Source organism: Prenolepis imparis, unplaced genomic scaffold, assembly GCF_030444845.1.
Source record: "Prenolepis imparis isolate NDT839.2.m4 unplaced genomic scaffold, iyPreImpa1.0 SCAF_7, whole genome shotgun sequence".
In the NCBI taxonomy this organism is placed as follows: domain Eukaryota; kingdom Metazoa; phylum Arthropoda; class Insecta; order Hymenoptera; family Formicidae; genus Prenolepis; species Prenolepis imparis.
Genome location: NW_028141165.1, coordinates 6580785 through 6596742, shown reverse-complemented (window position 1 = coordinate 6596742; position 15958 = coordinate 6580785). Strand labels below are relative to the sequence as shown.

The following is a 15958-nucleotide window of genomic DNA, read 5'->3' as shown; positions in this document are numbered from 1 at the left end:
ATAATTATATTTGATAGTCACAATAATCTCATTTTACTTCTGTAAAAACTTCGCGAAAAATTACGAAAAGAATGTGGTTCTACATATTTATTTAATATCTCTTCATAAAACGTTATATTTATAATGGTTGTATGGATTTAATTCCGTAAAATTAACTCTTTTTCCTCCCAATTTTTTGTATCTCAATCAATCGCTGAAAGTAACATGTCTGATACCGCGTGCGTTTCAGAGCAAACTTTGAGTTCGCATGCTAATTTCGACGTATATCGAGATTATTTTTATACGTGTTTCGCATACTGCGTCATTGGTGCTTTTCAGCATAACATTGCGAATTCTATTTCATATATTAAATATTTTGTGCAATGAAAAAAGCATATTTATGTCAGGAATTATTATTTGTAATAATTAGATGAAAAATTTTGCATTATTGTTACTCTTAAAAAGACTTTGAAAAACAATTGAAACAGCTCCTATCTCTTGAAAGTTTCTCATCGATCATCGATATCTGCGTTCGTGACGGATACGTCATTCTATCGTAACGATGCATTGAAACATAATGTTTTCAGTAATATCGACCATCTTTAATAATAACGTCAGTGGGTCAACGTCGTGCATATTACTAATTTATCATGAAATGCGTAACATGAATTGGTGCATTCCAACTGCGCTTTTGCGTTTCATTTTCGTAATATTTTTTGGAAATTAGCAACACTTGCTGAAAGGTATGCAACATCTCTAATAAATTGTGTTAAAACACTGCAAATTATTCTATTACATTAAGAAAGTGAATAATTAACAGTGCTAGGAAATAAAGCATAAAAAAGAAAATAAAAAATTGACTATAAGAGTATGCATTAAATATTGTGAAAATATGATTGATAAAATATTGTAAAAATTTACTGGAATTTTTAATTTGTCAATTTGAAAATGTTTTTTATCTTTGATATGTATGTAAAACAAAATGTCTTCGCTATTGATATGACGATACAGTATATTCGTGATTTTTTTCATCGGTTAGTCAAGCTCGGCCCGCAAAAATTCGTGTTTTCTTTCGCGCATAGCCATGGCGCATGGACCGGACGTGGCTTGCCATATCTCCCACTTGGGCTGAATTATACACGAGGGGGATAAAATTCGAGACTGCGCGACGCGACGCGACACGCTCGTTCGGGGGACCTTCGAAAATTCTCAGGAACGTGAGCTGTCGCATTGATGAGCGCCGATTAACGAATAAAGTTATAGGTATGTCTACCTGATCGATTGAATAAATACGAGAGAGACGAGAAGAGAGTGCCTCACTCGATTCATTTGCGCGAAATATCTTTACTAATTTGCGAAGATCTGGCAAGGGAAATCGCTTTGGCGAATTTGTAATCGGATTATAGGAGCGGAATGAAAGTTAAAATATGATACAAGAATTTTTTTCTCGAAAGATTATTACTTAGATCTCGATTACCACTTTAGACGAGGAAGAGTCGACTAATGACATTCCACGAGTCTCGCGGTGAGAAGCAACAAAAAATTTGGCTTCGACTTTGTATATAATGTATATAATTGGCACTGATCGTGAAGGAGGAACATTCACTTTTTAGTTTCCTCCTTGGTTTTCTCCACTCAATGATTTTGATGAAAGAAATCCATCCACGAGAGGATATATCAAAATAGTTTAGAAGCTTTTTCAGATTATTAACTTTATGTTTGTTGTTTAACGTTTTCTGTGTGAGACAACTTAAGCATCTGTTAGATTATATGTATACATTCTAATATTTGTATTTTTGATTTATTCATTATATTTTTAACTCATATTTTTAATTATTTTAATTATATTTTTTTATTAAATTTATTATATTTTTTAAAATTTATTCATATATTTACATTATATAGTTAATTTAAATTATGTATAAACTGTAACATAAAGTTCAATTTTTAGTATAAGTATAATGTAAACACATAAAAAAAGAGAAAAAATTTAAATGATATTTAAAAATATATAATAACATAATATTTAAATATTTCCCCAAAATAATCGAAATATCGAATATTCCGGCATTTGCAGAATGCATGAAATAATTATCAATTATTGAACGCGACTATTATGGTGGATAGATTGACGAATTTTTTTGCCCTGGTCCAAGTATCGAGTATGATTGATGGATATACATAATCATAGTCATGCGGCAAAGTAATAACTCGCATCATTACGCTGTCACTTGTATAGATATACTATATTTGCATAGTCACGCGACATAGAAACGCGAACATTTCAATGACCGACGCAAATTTCGTGATTGCTTTTAACCATTAGTGATTAACGCCCAAATAGCTCTGTATTCTTCGATTATAAATTTACAATTAGATGTTTAATTTACTCGCTTCTCACGTAGTAAGTTTGGTTTCGTTTAAAAAATAAACTTATAAACTTAATATATTTTTTATAAATATATTACGCTTATATTGTTTGTTATTAGGCTACCACGAGAGCGTGTTGTACATAAGTAAATCTCATAAATATTCATACAAGTACTTAAATTTTAAAATTCCTTGTAACGCTTATGGTCATGATACGAGCACGTTTTTGATATTACAATATACATTAAAGACATATATGTATATAAGTTATATGTGAGAGTGTTATATATAGATTTTTATTATAATTTTTATTCTAATTTTTATTATAATTATTATATCTCTACATTCCAAAAATTTATTTTTGATGGCACACGTTTTATTCGTACGCATATTTGTTTTAGACGCACTCGCGTATAAAACATACCGGTGTATACTTCTATTGTATTCTAGAATATCCGCTCATTGAAGTAATAACCTTGACCTCCCTCGTAATTTTTATCGTACCCGAGAAGCCTGCGAAACACCATGCTCTACGTACGTGCCTCTTTGCTTATCTTACTCGTAATATCGTGCTTGAGCAGCGCGTTAGAGTCCGGGCGTTAGTTGAGCAAATATTAGTTGTAGAAACAAGCAGATATTAACTACATTATACTAACGGATCAATGTGCCCGCGAAAATGCGTTGCTAATTATGCCTCCACGTTTCGTGGATAAAATACAGTTCTAAAACGGGTTCTCAGAGTAGTAAATAACTCTGTCAAAATCATTAAAAAAAAACAGCGTTTTACGTCATTATATTATATGTTCACCATGCTGATATTTTTCCACATATTTACAGTAATGATAAAAATGCTATATTATACTTTTTGTCCTCTTTAACTTTGTTATTTTCTTTTTTTCAAGAGTTGAATTGTGCGTTACATTACATCACGACTGGGTCTTTGCTTACCGTTGCGACACTTTGATAATAGGGTCATGATAAATGAATAATTAATTGCATTAAAATATCGGTAATCGTCCGAGAGACGTAAGTTGACTTTGATTTAAATTGTATATAATTTTGTCTTATCGGGGACTGATGAGAAATTTCTGCGGTAAAATGCGGTGCATTCCGCGAGTGCGGTTTCTGCCGTGAAAATCCATCCGTCGTTTCGATTCGTCGGTGGCGCGAATTCCACCGAAAAAAGTTGACGTGACTGCACACTTTCGCTTTCGTTAAATTAACGTTGTAATTTTATAAATACTCTCATTAAACCGGTTATCGATATCGGAGCACGCCGCGTTTATTATCTTCGCGTCCCGGTATCCGAGCAACCTTTGAATAACTCTAATTCCGAGAACACGCGCGCGATTACGTCCATACTCAATTGCCGAGTGCATTTTCGTACATATATACAACGTATAAGTATGTTTTCTCTCTACAGTGCGCGAAGCTTTAATCTGAATACGAAGGTTATCTATCGCGCTCCGATTCTGCTCGAGAGAGAGACGTCAGAGAGTCAAGCTAATACTTTTACTATCGTTATAAGAGTGGGGATAAAACATATCTATCAAGTATTTGGAAACAATGTTATCAAAATGTTATTAAAAATTTGATCTCTTTCCTTCTTTACAAATTCCATATTTAAAAAGTAGGCATAGGAAAAAAAATGTAAGAGAGTTACCTCTTCCTTATTTTCTTATACTTATATAAAATATGTGTATATACATATGGCGTAAATGAGTTAACTGTACAAGAATAATCAGATGATTATCAAATAAATAATGAACGGATCGGTTGAAATGGTTACACAAGAGGAAGTGATAATACAAGCGGATTCACAGAGCAGAAGGTTTAATATCCTCTATACGGGCCGGCACACACAGGAAGACATACGGTCACGATCTGCAGTCGCAGAGGAGAGTCCGTGCGACACGCCTCGCGCCCATTACACGATCCATCGATCGCGATAAAATAACGAGTTGCCAATATCGAAGCCGAATTCGCCGTCCAACTCTTCATATATAAGAACAGCTGATGGGCGGTGATTTTGCTTTGATGCCCGCTCGCTTATCGATTGACGGATTCGAGCCGTGCACAACCTTACTTCGTTATCAAAATTGCGATCAAATGAAATAATTCGAATGAGTCATGTCAATCTCTTATATCGTCCCTCTTATTTCTGCTTTTAAGCTAGTAAAATTTCGTTTGCTACGTTTAATTCGCGCTTTTAAATGTAGTTGTTGATTGTCAGCGTATAACAATTGTGAATCGATAAATACTTTTTATTTGTTGGACAGAGCATCCTTTGCGCGAATTTCTCGACATATTCGGTGTCGAGATAATCTAGTTCTAAACCAGACTCTGCCACAACCGGTTACGAGACCAACTTTAACTATACGAAGCTATTTAAAACTAAATTGACTAGTTGCCAAGACGAGAGAAGAATGACATAAATGTTCATTTGTCACATTTTTAAGACAATAATAATACTTTATTGATGGACAATATCCGTTTTGTCATAATATTTTATTTTTTTATTTTTGTGATATTTTTTGTTTCATACAAATCATAAATGTAATAAAAATAAATAAAAATCAGATTTTAATTTAAAACTCGAATAACGAACTCTGGGTTAGTTTTGAAAAAAATCTTCTTTTATAGTATATATCCTAAAATAAAATTTTATATTAGAGAGTTAAGAATATATTTGTGTTTGAAAACTGTTCATTATAATGACGACAACATGATTATTTATGTGCTTCGTATCTAATGACTTAATCGCTGTTTATTTTATGACAATATTTCATAATTTATCTGATAGGTTAATTAGCACATGCTATGATGGATGTGGATTAAAACTTATTATCTCGATCTCTCCATTTCCGCATGTGCTTATTACATTGGTAGGGCGCGTCATGCAGTCTATGATGAACATTGATGACTTGAGAACGAACTTTGACCCGAGATTGTCATCAAGCACGATTCTGTGATTGATTTGCGTGTGATACACTAAGTGCTTCTATGAGGGGGACACTCACAGTCTCATGTTTAAAATTAGACGAGTAACAGAACAATCCTGAGAATCGATATGCCTTATAAAAAATTCCATCAATCATATATGCAATCTCACTTTATCTTCTAAAATTTACCGCGATATTTGCAATTATATTTAATTTGAAATAATTTATTTGAGAGATTGATTAAATGTATTTACTGATATAGGATATGATGAAACGTACTATGCATGAGATATTATCGTGAATGAATTGATTTGCACAAAGTATTCGAAGCTACAAGAAACACGATTTAATTTTCAGATGTAGCAAGTGCATAACAAATCTTAGTTTCAATTTTAATTATTTACATACATGCGCATAAATAAATTTTAGGAAAAGATATATAATTTGTATTATATATCTAATTTATTTACTAAAGAAAAATAATTAGGTTTATTTATCAAATACAGAAAGGAATAGTACGTCTTTCCTCCTCCCCCTTCCGTACTGAAGTAAGATTATTTTTCAAATTTTTAATTATTAACGTAGAAAACACATGTGCAACACGTTTTATGCTTGTGTCCCATAATGACATGGCTAAGGAAAAGTTCTCGTGCATGGTCCCGAAGGGTCCGGACGTAGAGTGCAACAACATGACCGCCGTGCATTCTGCTATCTTCCGCGATCGTAATCACGGATGCACGCGGGGTTGAACGCGGTTATTTATAACGTCTTTGAGATGGTATGTGGTGGAGCACGCAGTGATGATATTGCACGCCGAGAAATGAAAGAAAGAGTAAGAGTAAGAGAAAAGAAGAGAAAAGAAGAGAAAAAGAGAAAGGAAGGAGAGGAAGTAGGAGAAGTAGAGAAAGAGAGAGAAAGAAGGAGAAGGAAAGAGGAAGACGAAAAGCGGCAGAAAGAAAAGAAGGCAGAGAGAAATAGGAGGGTGAGTGCAAAGAGGAAAGAAGGAGAGGGAAAGGAAAGAAAAGGAGAAGAGGAAGAGGAAGGAAAGAAGAGAAGGAGAAAAAACCGGAAAGAGGAAGGAAAGGGAAAAAGAGAAAAGAGATAGAGGAAGAAAAGAAAGAAGAGATAGTGATGAGGGGGAGGGGGTAGAAAAAGAGAAGAAGAGAGAAAGAAGGGAGGGAAAGAGAAAGAGAAAAGAATTCAAGTGAATAAGTCAGTGCTTACACTGACTACTCTTTATAACAATATTAATATTCATATAAGAGAATTTTTTTTCTTCTGAAAAATAGAATTTTAAAATGTGTGTTTCCTTTACTATTATCGAACATTCTGCTGATGTGAAAACTATATTCGCGTCGTGATTCGCTTTAATCGCGTATCTGGCTCATAAATTATATCTGATCAGTATTCATATCTCAGTATCATATTTAGTCGTTTCTATTTCATTATCAGCACTTGAACCAATGTATATATACTTCATGATGTACATATACCAGGTTTGCTAGAATTGCGTTGACGTAGGTTATGGATTTCTCAATTAAACGATTTAAAATGGGGGATTTAAAATTTTCCAGCAGATTAATTTTCTATTTTTGTATTGATGTATATAAATTTTCTGAGCAATATGAGCTGTAATGCAAAACTCTATTTTTTTCTAAATTTAGTATATAGATTTCATATACATGTTTTTTTTTATTAAAAAAAATTTTTTTTTCTTTTTCCATTTAATTGTAATCTTTTTATTTCTTTCCGTAATTTTTACATTCGTATCAGGTATGCAGCACGTAATTCGCGCGCAAATATTTACTCTATTTTCTTAAATTGATCGTGCTTATTCCGATCGGTTTCGAACTGCTGGAAGAGAATAGGCAAATAAGTAAGTCTACTTCCGATGAGGTTCGTAGAAAAGCGAGAAGAGAGGTAGAATAAAGAGGTCGAGAGAGCCGGTCCATTACGATAAGAAGGAAACTAAGAATACGCCGTGGAAAAGAGACGCTCTCACTCGCGTCCCGTCCATCGTTGTATGTACAGGTATAGGAAGGCGTAGGCTGGTGTTACAAGGATCGCAATGAAAACAGGTTTAAAAGGGCTACACTCTTCGAGGGCGTACTTGACGGAGAAGTGCATTTACGGCACCCTTCGCGCCCGTTAACAGACCCCTTCTTCTGCCTCTTCTCCCCGCTTCCAACATCGGAATAACTCTTCTTGGACGACAAACGTCGCGCCTCTAAAGGGCAACATTTTACTTACACAGGTGGTAATTGCCGACATTATTATGGCTAATTGAAGGCGTAAGAATGGGATGATAAGAAAGCTTTCTTATGAAAAAAAGAACGATGTCTTTAGTAAATTATAGAGAGATCTATATAAAACTATATATATTAAAAGATAAATTATAGATAACACAGGCTGATGAATTTTGACTTTTTTTTAATCCTCAGATCTCAATAGTCGTTATAAAAGATTTTGACGTGTTGAAACCGAATATGTTGTCCGAATTGGTTTGTCACGTCAGATTTCGGAGATATGTATGTATATCTAAAAGTGCCAAAAAGGCCATTTTTCGGCTTTTTTAGGTTGAAATAATTATAAAACGATGTTAGTCCCATTTTCTTGACGGACTCGAATTCTACAGAAAAAGATATATAAAAATCATACATGGGATACGGGAACTAACACGTATCGTTTTATAATTATTTCAACCTAAAGAAGCCGAAAAATGACCTTTTTGGCACATTTAGATATATATATCTCCGAAACTTAAGCAATTCGGACAACGGATTCGGTTTCAGCACGCTAAAATCCTTCGGAAATAACTATTGAAATCTGAAGATCAAAATTGACGTCGGTCTGTGTAATATATAAAGAGATAAATTTGATTAACGTTAAGAGATAGAAATAATCATGCAGAATAAATTAAATTGATTTCTTAATGAATACAAATAAATTGAATGCAGATTGTACATAGAATATTTCTTTTGCATAGGCAAAGAATATGATTTTTTTTTTTTAAACATAACGATTCTGATATACGATTCTGCTGTGATCTGTTTATTTTCGGAACGATATCGCGATATCAGTAACTTTTATTTATTTAAGCATGATAAGTAATGTATTTGGTGCGATGGCATAATGAACTACGTATTGATATTAATACTTTATTTTTCTTAAGAGGAAACTGTCACAATTAAAAAGTTTCGAAAATCTCGATAATTTTATGGGGAACTACGATCCTAACAAAATACAGATGTCACAATATAGGGAAGGGACCTATATTAATCTAACCCCTAAGGTCACGTCACGTGAAAATTGATACCTTGGAAAGTCATTCCGGAAATTTCAAGAAACTGAAGAAAAATATAACATTGAAAAAATACAGCCGTTTTTTCACCATATGGAAACCATAGCATGACCCATTATAAATAAATATCTTTTAACATATTAAATGTATTTATTAGGATTTTTTGAAATATAATATTAAAATTTAATGTGTATGCATGGATATAAAAAGTATTAGACAAACGAAACAACACTGTTTCTTTAAATGATCTTGAAAAATAGTATTTTTTTTTAATGATCTTGAAGATTCGAGGTTGCAGACTCATTCGTTAACATTGTAAAGTTTTTTTTCAACAAACATTGTAAAACTCGGTTCGTTATCTTTACCATAAACGCCCTATTACAGTGCGGCGCTTAAACAATTAATCTACATCCGGCGGTTCGTTAACTTCGCGATGCCAAAGTTTGCGTGCAGTAGATAAGAGTTTTTCGTTATCACCTTCAGTTTACACATGGCGCTCTGATTTAAGAATCTCAAGAAGAAAATACATGCCTCATATTTTTTATACGATAGAAAAAGTATTATCTGATAAAAGTATATTTAAAAAAGACGAGAGATTCTCGATTTTATAGGGAGATGTCTAAAACGAGATAATCTCTATTTGATAGAGAAATATCTAAGACGAGAAAATAAATACTAAGACGCATTTCATGCATTTTATGTACTTTAGATAATAACACAAATATTGACACAAGTAATGTTAAACATTTACTATAATTAATTATTAATTATCTTCAATTTTTGTCTCTGAACAAATATTTTTTTTTGTTGTTGAAGAACACCGAACGTGATTATCTTTTTTTTTTTAAGTGCATATTTCAAAATGTTTTATTTACTCATAAATATACGATTATATATCTTATATTTCTTTCCATTTAAAATAGTACATTCTCCCTGCACAATAATGCGTAATAAATCGGAATGGAACAAATCGAATAAATAAATTTTCCCGCTGTCACACATTGCGAAATAACGCATTGCAGTGAAAAATATTTACGGCGTCATTTTACGAAATCAACCTCACCTTCGGGAGTTAACGTGCGTAATTTATTTTCCAGCACGCGTTTCCTTTGCGTCGTGCTGTTGCATCGCCATCGTTGGCTCGCGAGAGTGCAATCTAGCCGAATGATATTGCACTATACGCGATGCCACATGGTATGGCGCGTGATACCCATGAATGAGAATTAAAGGCTTCGCGTCCTCGTGCAAAGCGATATGCTGGATTAACAAGGCGAACGCCAAGACTGGAATGACAAATATCTAACGCCGACATTGTTACCTTTACTGTCATTCTTTTAATCCTTTATCTCTCTCTGTCTCTTTCTCTCTTTGCATCGCAGAATTCTTTGACGAAACCAAAATTTTGCTTAAAAATGTGCCATATTTCCAATAACCGACTGTAATATTTACTGTAATATAATGTAATACTGTAATACTTATTTAATATTTATTTATAATATTTATTTAATATTTACGGTAATATAATTTACTGTAATATTTACTGCAATATTATTTGCGATAATCTGTTTCTTGCATCACTAAAAAAAAAGTAGAGAAAAAAGTCTAAATTGTGACGATTAGGACACAGTGGAAACTTTTAGAAGTTTTGACATTGAAAAATCTCTACAAGACACACGTAGTGATAATTAGATTAGCGTTCACGTATCTTCCCTAAGGTTTACCCCCACTTAGAGAGGCAGAGAGCCCTCTGCTAAGATGTAGGATCGATCGAGATCTAGTACTTGATCCACTTCGTTTCCGTCTTTCGGGTACTTCGTTTCGTTTTCGTGCTCCGGATCCAGACTTGTGTTTAGAGATTCACCGTTATTGGTAACTTAATATAAATTAGTATTATATCTCACCAAATATTTTTACATATAAATTAATTGGCAAAATTATTATTAATTTCTCTTATTATAAAATATGAAGTCAGCACTCTATATATATATATATATATTTCCGGATTTTTATATTTTACACTAAAATTGTCAAAGTTCTTTTTGAAACATATCAAAAGCTCTAGAATTCTTTTTATAGAAAAAGTTCAAAATTTTACTATAATTATATTAAAATTTTTAAAAATATGCCTAACTTTATAGAAATAATAAATTTGAGTAGGACTATAATATTAAAGAATACACAAGAAATATTTAAACTAGAATATATTAAATTTGTATTAACAAGTTATTAGAATGAATTTTTTTCAAACGTTTGTACTTATTAATATGTAAAAATCCGTCCCGTGTGTAAGCAGTGTAATTATCACGGTGTTGTATTAATCGTAAACGGTTGTCGCGTAGCTGCATTGTTATTTCAAATTTAACGTAGATGAATGGATCTATTAGTGAATAAACGTGTGAAATTTACATTTCATATATATCGTTTCTGCATATATCGTTGTCGCACGTAGAAACGTTTTAAAATCTTTGAAAATCTAGAATCTTCTATTTTTGAAAGTTGTTTCATCTTATACATATATATCTTTTTTAAAATATCAGTAAGAGAATTATAAAATATATATATATATATATATATATATATATATATATATATTATAATTCTCTCTCTGTTACTGATATAGGAAATTTGGGGAGGGATAAAACATTTCTTTTAAATAAATAATAGAAAATAAAAGCAATAAATAAATAAATAAATAAATAAATTATAGAAATAGAAACAAGCATTTTGAATCGTAAATTGTTTCAATATCTACTTAAAACGTCAGTCTAATACTTCTTATTTATATATTAATATAAAGATTCAGTTATAATAGATTTAGTTTAGCGATATTATATTACAAAAACGTATGTATAATGTCGATAAATGTTTTTTGGCTTTCTTCTTTATTGTTATACAAAATTATAAAATCTTTAATTGTTTTAGCAATTATTTATTAATTGACTGGTTAAAATTAGCGTTTCTTATATTACAACAGAAATCGAAAACCTTACGTACATGATGTTAAATCACTATATTTGGCATCACCCGATATGTAGAGTGAATGATACATAAAGTGAATGATACACTTTTCCACTTTCTCCGCGACCGAGATTGTACGAACCTTGTGCAATTTAACGAGACGAAACTCTCCTTCGTCCTGCTTATATACATTGTGCTAAAATATGGACAAATCTCAAGGTTTTAGAATTGCTAATTTACGTTTGTTTTTCTTCTTTTTAATTTTTATTATATCATATTTTGTAATTAATTTATAATTTATTTGTAATTATTTGTATTTGTTGTTCAGAAGCTCTTTCTATGATAAAATAGACTTTCAGCTTTTTTCTCGTATTAAAAGTTAATCGCGTATGTGATAATATAGATCTAACTAATTATTCAATTAATGGTTTTTACACATATAAATTATTATTGATTTATTGCGCGCAAATAAACTGCAAATAAAATTATGTATTGTTTAAAAAGATTAAACTGTAGAATTAATTTTTGCTTGTAAAAAAGTAGGATCACAAGCATTGAAAAAAAAATGTAAAATCACAATATATTAAAAGTGTGCCATAATATTGAAATGACGGTAATTCGATTTTTCGATGAATCATTCTCGACAGTTAAAGGCACTGTCAATAATTTTACGTTCGATAACAAAAATCATGATAATGCGATTAATTGTGGAGATATTGGTTGTTGGCACCAACATGATGTTATGCATCAATGCGAGGTGCGTCGCAGATCTGTCAACATATCATAATCGAAGTTGTCGATCTGGTTGGTGCTTCCACATGTTTATGCCATCTTCCATTATTTCGTGACGCAACACATACATTCAATCGCGTTATTCACTCTAGAAAATTGTAGTTGAATAAAATTGCGAAAAGCTCGCTCTAAAACTCTGAATAATCAAAGCCAAGACTGGAATACAAATAATCTCATTATTCGCTGTTGTTAAATTCGAAGCATTAAGTAACATGTGTACGTTGCAGAATGCACATTATCTTTCTTGCATATAAAAATTAAAATTTTTTTGTATAAATATTTTTTCCTTTTGTGTTCTTATACAAAAAGATCTTTATAAAATATAATTTATTATATATACATATATATATATATAATTTATATAATATGTAGATAATATAATATATATAATTATATATATATATAAATTTTATAAAAATTATTTTTATATTCAAAAATTAATTATTTAATAATAATATTAAAAGATCTTTTATATGAATAAATCTAATGAATTTTTAATAAATTTATTATTACAGAATTTATTATAAAATAATCTAATGTCACAATTAATTTAATTGTTCTTATTTATTTTACCGCTTTATCGATTGGATGCTATTAAATCAGGAATCAGTAGCGATCGGTGAGGTTCGCATGAGAGTCGCTGTGTGTTCCCATTTCTCTTTTCAGCGGTCGGTCGACTCGCGGTTGTATAACAGCAATGAAAGTACTCCGATAGACAACGTTACATCCACACCTTTACACGGTGGTACCATCCGTCGTGTCCTTTAGCCGTAAACCGTCATAGCCGTTCGTCATCTTGTAGCCGGTCTTTCCCGCGGCCTCTTAGCCTCTTTGTATCTAAACAAGTACATAACGCCGGCACGCGGTACTCCAGATATTTAGATATTACTCTCTGAGATATATATCCATGCGATCCACCATCCGCTGACCGAAACAAGGTCAATGATCTACTTTACAACGATTATTCGACAACATTGACATTTCTCGCGATTTGAGATTTAAAATTATATCCATTTGTGACAAACAAAATATTTGAAGATATAGCACTAAATGTGATTGCTCGATTTTTGCAGTTGCAGTAATGTCGTTTATTTTTATAGGACATAAAAAAGAGAGTCAAAGTGAATAGTATTATTTGCAGTTGTACTTTGAGATAATATACATATAATCATTTATCAGCGATTTCTATATAACTCACATCCAAATTTGTTATTAAACTATTAGCACGAGTAAGGATATTACGGATATCAAATGCAGAAAATTATTTATATAGAAAATAAAAAAAAATTTTTTTGTTGTTGATTTTTCTCGCTTTTCTTTCATTCGAAAACATATTTTTTATTCACCTTTTCTCAAAATTTTTGTTTTATTGCAAGTCATTCTTGCTATGAGACTTTAATAATTTCAATAATATTATTCGGATTAACATTATGCAATTTAAGTTGATATTGTTGAAGAGAACTGAGGAAATTGTACATTTTTAATATTTAAACTTTTTATAAAATTTATGTACATATATACATATATATTAATAATTATATTATATATATAATATTAAATTATATTATATGTTATATAAATTATATAAATTATATTATATATATGTATATTATATAAATTTTATTATAAATTTATATTATAATAAAGATCTTTTTTTTTGTATAAGAACATAAGAAAAAAATGTTTATATAAAAAAATTTAAACTTTTATATGCAAAGAAAGAAAATATACACATTACTTTTTTATCTTATCGAGAAAGTTGATTTAGAAGTTAAGTCGTAAGTAGGAATGCATTTTCGTGAGCTGTTATCGTGTGGATATATATTACCATGTTGATTATCTCCGAGACCGATACTGTGTAAGTGCAACGCGCGATACGAGATAACGATATCGCGGTCGTCAGGTGATTTGATTGAGGTCAATACTTTAACGCTGAATATTACGGATTCGCGGATTCGTGCATAAAAAAAGTGCACCTGTCGCGTATTTTCCAATCAGGTGTCGCCATATGCCGGCCTCGATAAGATAGCGCTTTTCCTCGTGATAAATTTATTGAGCCTAGAGTGCACCGTTGAACGCGCGCTTACAATTTTTTTTTCCTTAACGGTGGACTTTGTTTGTGCAAAATGCAAAAGCGTTTTATTTCAGAGAGCCTTTATATCGGGAACAGCCCGAATCGATATTTCGGCGGAACGAGTCCGGATAAAAAAAGACGTGACAAACTTTAAGCGATACCTTTTTGCAGTCACAAACACCGTAAATTGTAGGACAAATATAAATAAAAATAGATATGTGCAGAAAGTTATATTTCACGACAGAAATATAACTAATTGTAGATACAATATAAGATGTCTCGTATTCTCTCTCTCTCTTATTTTATTTTTTATATAAAAAATTGGATGTATCAGGTATGTAAAAATTATACGATTCACGGAATGATTAATGATAATTATTTATACCGTCAATTTATCGGCTCGAATCAGCATTTAATATCAATTATATACAAGAAAGCTATATATTTTTCAATGCGAAATAATATGACAATAAATTATTTAAACGCAATTCGAAGCGAAACGTGGTACGTCGTTTCTTGTTTTTTATGTCGATGACTTTATCCGTCGACCCCGCGGAGGGATGATTACCTAAGGTCAAGCGCATATTTGTGCACTCCTTCGTTGGTCTCGCGCACAGGAAACTTTATCACTAATTATCTGTGTTTCGAAGATACAACAAGCCGCGATAGGGTTAAGGTCAATCTAAAAATAAATATATCTCACAAAGAATAATAAATATATAAATAAATAATAAATATTATAAAATATAATTTTCTTCAAAACAAGATATAAATTTTACATAACAAGATATAAATTTTACATAACAAACAAATAACAGAGATGTGCTGAACCTGAACTATTAATAAGGTTTCTTCTTCAAAGAAAATAGTTACAAATGATTTACATATATTCAATGCAAGTCACTTTCAATAGTAGTGCCTCGTTTTAGCATAAAGAATAAATGCAAACAATTCTGTAATATGCTATATAAAAAGAAATAAATAAAAGAAAAGAAAAAAATACAATTTTTTTCCGAAAAATATAATACGCTTAACTTGAATTTTATTATCGTACATTGCTATATTTTGTTATACTTTTTAACAAATTAATTTTTATCCCTAGATATGACACAAATAAATGTATAATAATATTTCCTTCGAATTAACGCGACGATTACGGTAGGCTTTAATTCTTGATGTAGCCAGTAACGAGTTTTCCTGGCCAGAGCTAGAGGTTCGTTTTTGCAGACGAGCGTGCAGGGCGAGCGCAGTAAAAGGCGATGCGCGTCGCTCATATCGGTGTACGCTCGTTGTGATTAAGGCCATGGTCATCAGAGTTGCCTGCTGGCGTGGATGCGAACAAGTTAAATACTTGGCTCTGATCTAGGCGCTTATCGTACCGCGTGCGCGCGCCTTCGGTTACAAAGTTCCTGCCTGTTTGCAACGCGAAACCGCCTGTTTGCCGATCATCAAACAATAGGCATCACGTTATTATTAATATTCGAGAACTTTCTTGTTTTGTTAATTTTATATTTAACATAGATTATTTTTAGAATGTTAATT

The 15958-nt window shown here is 31.6% G+C and overlaps 1 protein-coding gene across 5 annotated transcripts in view; it reads left to right on the top strand.

Annotated features, from left to right (window-relative positions):
* The window catches only part of Oatp74d (Organic anion transporting polypeptide 74D), a 96802-nt gene that overhangs the window by 32148 nt on the left and 48696 nt on the right, over positions 1–15958 (top strand). The window lies entirely within an intron of this gene.